The 4,875-nt window shown below is 32.5% G+C and overlaps 1 protein-coding gene across 1 annotated transcript in view; it reads right to left on the bottom strand.

Moving 5' to 3' along the window:
• Positions 1-1,143, bottom strand: part of LOC106466758 (IQ motif and SEC7 domain-containing protein 1-like) — a 139,268-nt gene extending 138,125 nt beyond the window's left edge. Inside the window, exon 1 of the mRNA XM_022394845.1 lies at positions 1,032-1,143. The gene's annotated coding sequence lies outside the window, so the exon portion shown is untranslated. The remainder of the gene's footprint in view (positions 1-1,031) is intronic.
• Positions 1,144-4,875: the final 3,732 nt, after the last annotated feature.

The raw sequence follows: 4,875 nt of genomic DNA on the forward strand, positions 1-4,875 counted from the left end.
TACGTAAACGCTTGAATGTTTGTTTGTTTTAAGTTATGCAGAAAGCTACACAATGGGCTATCTGTGCTCTGCCCACCACGGGTATCGAAACCCGGTTTCTAGCGTTGTAAATCCGCAGACATACCACTGTGCCACTGGGGGGCGTTTAAATGTAGCTCGGTATTGTTACGTAATCTGAATTTTCTAGAAAACCTTCCCACTTCTATAAATATAACCAACATGACGCGCCTAAAGAGAGTATCTATTATTAGTTCGCTATAGTCAGTGTGCTGTAAAACTTCGGAAGCTATGACTGTAATTGTTACAACGCTTACCAATCGGAAAACTTCAAATATTTTACCAGGAATCTTTAGAAAGTTTGAACATTACAAATTATTTAACTTCAGTGGATTCTAATCGGACATTAGTATTTTTAGGAAAACATTATTTAACGTCATCGGTGAAACTCGACCTGTAATCGCCGTGTGATCAGCGAGAACTACAGGGCTAGCTAGCTCCCTACTAAGTGAATTGTACCTATATCAACTCGCAATTAACTCGCTCATCTTGAACCCTCGATAAGATATCAAGGAAGTTTCAGACTAGAAAGAAGACTTTATATTGTTTGTAAGTTTGGGAAACTTTTGTTTATAACTCATTGTTTGTAATAACTATTTGTAATATTTGTTATTGTAAATTGTATTGTTGTGTGTATATTAAAACTTATTTGTGTTAAAAAAGAAAACTGTTTACCAATCTTGTTGGCAAACATCATAAACTGACTATATATCGGCTATTACTTAACTGCTAAATCTAAAGTACGATTAAACTACTAAATTTAAATTATCAGTTAACTCAATTTCGGACCATTTGAAATTCTAATACGTAGGAATAGTTAAAGGAGCACCGTTACAATAAAGGTAGTAGTTTGACTGCAGAAAGTTGTGCGGGTCTCTGCTAGTAATAACAGTAATATAGTACAGTACGTAAAAACCCAATATGTACTTTAAGGTCTCCATTATCCTCGATTTAGAATGAATATAAAACTTTACCTTTGGTTCGGTTTCGAAACGTCATCTTTCTTTTCTGGTGAAAATGTGGTTGACTTATTAACAGTAGGCAAGCTTTTGTTTTGCGTTGAAAATCGAGATCCACTGGGCTTGAATTGACTGTCAGACGACCTGAATCAGACAACAACAAAGTAATAAGTAATTCATAAAGCGAGTCGTGTCAATCTTCCTGATGATAAACCCCTATGTTATGTAATGTTCCAAGTGGTTTTATTAATAACTGTAATTAAACTTGTAGCTATTTAAAAAGGTATTATAATATATATATATATATATAGTGTTTGTACTACAGCGGGATTCAGATCATACATCACGTAAGTAGTGACACAGAATTATTAACGCTCAATATACTGAGAACAGTTGTACACCGTCGTATTGTTGCAATTCGCGTGACTCTCATGCTTCTCTCTCACACATACAAAAGGACTTTAACTTATATATTATATATAATTCTGTATCATTTCGGTACCAAGATAAGGACATGTGCTTATTCACATTAAACTTACAGTCTCCCTGAAATCTGTTTAGACTTTTTGAAATTTTAATAGTAGAATAGTTGTTGTTTTTTGTTGAAACTTTAAACGTTGCAAAGATGAAAATCATTTTATTGAGTATTGATCATCTTTAATATAATTTCGACATTTTGGAAGAAAGGTGCTAGGACACTACGTACTTCTTTACTCTAAATTATACGATTTCGACATTTTGGAAGAAAGGTGCTAGGACACTACGTACTTCTTTACTCTAAATTATACGATTTCGACATTTTGGAAGAAAGGTGCTAGGACACTACGTACTTCATTACTCTAAATTATACGATTTCGACATTTTGTTAGAAAGGTGCTAGGACACTACGCACTTCTTTACTCTAAATTATACGATTTCGACATTTTGGAAGAAAGGTGCTAGGACACTACGCACTTCTTTACTCTAAATTATACGATTTCGACATTTTGGAAGAAAGGTGCTAGGACACTACGTACTTCTTTACTCTAAATTATAAACTTATAATAAATAAATAAAAAACACTGCTGTTATTGCACCTGATTTCGGCTCCGTAATTAAATTTCTCAATCTTAGTCTAGCTTATATTCAAACAAAAAAAAAGATATACTTACGGGCAATACAGCCATATAAGATACACCTAATCTCTTCTATTGTAGTTCATTCCTTATTAGCAAACTGTTTTAATAACAATAATCTAAAGTTAGATCTAATGTTCTAAACTTAACGTTTGGAATATAGCTCTAAAGCTGAATAATGTAACTACAAGGGATCATATGGTTTTTCAAGAATAAGGACAGCCTTGAGAGATCAAATTATCCCTAGTGAAAGTAAAAATTTCAACTCATTTTTTACTAAATAGGCAACCATCATTTCCTTTATTAAACACATGTAAAGTGCAACTCATTCTATAAGCCAATCACCCCTTTAGAAACATAAAACTGCCTAGACTGTGTTGTCCAAATATTAAATTATATCCTTTCATCCTATTGTCTTTAGAATACAGCTAAAAGAAATCAGAGGCCAGTATGCTATTGATCTCCCGGATAATCTTTAGAAAAACTGAATGAGATCACCCTTTACCCTTCTTTTCTCAAGAGAAAAGAGATTAAGAGCTCTTAACCTATTGCTATAAAATATTCCTTTCATCCTCAGAATCATGTTTGGAGCCCCTTCCAATATTATGCCTTAGACACAGAGAACAGATGATTAGTAAGGCAAGGTTTCCCCTCGGTGAATCCACATTGGCTTCCCTTAATATGTCATATTTCAATAATGATTTTCTAAAGTTTCTTTTGTCAGAAAATGAGAGAAAGCTTATCGGTAACATGATTTCGGTCAATTACGCAATTTCCCATAGAATACTCAGGGTCAAGAATATTGTTATAGATTCAAGTAGAGACACCCAAGTGTTTAATGTCACCAGCAAACTTTACATGTTATAGATTCAAGTAGAGACACCCAAGTGTTTAATGTCACCAGCAAACTTTACATGTTGTTATAGATTCAAGTAGAGACACCCAAGTGTTTAATGTCACCAGCAAACTTTACATGTTGTTATAGATTCAAGTAGAGACACCCAAGTGTTTAATGTCACCAGCAAACTTTACAATCAAGATTACTCAAATAAATAAGAAAAAGTAAAAGCCCAAAAATTGACCCCTGAGGCACTCCACTAGTAACAAGGATCCAGTTTGACAGGACTCCGTTATTAATAATGATGTGATTTCAACAAAAAATCTTCTGTGTGGTACCTTATCAATAGCTTTTTGAAACTCTAAGTATACCAATTCCACACCCTTTCTAACTGTCACGTAACAAGTAACAACATATTCGAAAAAAATAACAGATTAGTAAGACAAGATCACCCGTTGGCGAATCCATGTTACCTTTCCTTAACGCATCATATTTCATTAAATGATTTTGTAATTCTTTTTCTTTTATCAGAAATCCCTAACATTTTCCCCATTATAGAAGTAAGACTAACTGGCCTATAATTTACAGAAAATTTCTTGTCTCTACCTTTAAAAAACAAAAATAACATTAGCAACTCTCCAATTCTCAGAAACCTGCCCACTGCCTTTTTAACTACCAAATATGAAAGAAAGAAGTTAGCATATCTAATCTTTGGTCTCTTCTAAAACCCTGGAGAAAATATTTTCTGGTCCTGGGCTTGTATCTATTTTCAATCTTTCTAATTTTTAACTGTATATTTATTTGTATATCTCAAAACCGAATACTTCTGGGTTTTATGCTTAGCTGTTTGATACGATGAAGTACCTAAACTTGATACTGTTGGTCTAAAACTGTTATTAATTTTATGTAGTTTTGGAAGTACATAAAGTCTCGGAGTAATAAAACTAGCTGGAATTAATCGTTTCTTCTCTACGTCTGTTAAAGTTAAACAGTTTTTAACACTTGTTTTTACAAGTTCATGATACTTATTAGTAGGGTTATTCTTAACTTTTTTTATATGTACTTGTCTCTAACATATCTTCTACCCCTTTAAGGTAGTCATATTTATTAAGTACTACAATTTGCCCTACTTTATCAGCTTTACAAATAACAATATTATTATTATGTAAGGCTGATAAAGGAGGGCAAATTGTAGTACTTAATAAATCTCTATTTACAAAAGTTCCAGCAGAAGATGCAATTAAATGTTTTGAAAAAAAATGTAAGAAAACAAAATTTCAGCAGTTGAAACTATAGATATAGTTAATTTAACTAAGATAAGTGTTACGAATCCATTTTTTCAAATTAACAATAATTTCTATAAACAAAATGAAGGGTTAGCTGTGGGATCACCACTCTCACCATTATTATGTGATTTATATATAAATGGACGTGTTTGAAACTAAAGCCATAAATAATGCAAAATGTAAACCTGATATTTGAACAGCATTGAACAATCCATACAATTTACGTTTGAAATTGAGAAAAATAATAGTTTGCCTTTTCTAGATGTATTGGTGAAAAGGAATGTACAAGGTAATTTAGAAACATCAGCTTACTGGAAACTTCTTTCTGTTCTTATGGCCCCACACCAGGAATCATGTCATACTAGGTCACAAAAAATGTCTGCATTTTATAGTTATGTTAACAGAGCTTTGAAGATATGTACTAACCAAAATGATTTAAACAACGAATTGTTATTAATTAGATATATGGCAGTTGAAAGAGGTTTTAACCCAGATCTTATAGATAGGGCAGTTAAGAAATTCACTAATGCTATAATAATTGATAAAGTTAGTAGTTTAAAACCTAGTTATGAAAAACTTAGAAAGGAAGGCTTAATCTTACCATATGTTCCAGGTTTAAC

Source organism: Limulus polyphemus, unplaced genomic scaffold, assembly GCF_000517525.1.
Source record: "Limulus polyphemus unplaced genomic scaffold, Limulus_polyphemus-2.1.2 Scaffold2374, whole genome shotgun sequence".
Classification (NCBI taxonomy): Eukaryota; Metazoa; Arthropoda; class Merostomata; order Xiphosura; family Limulidae; genus Limulus; species Limulus polyphemus.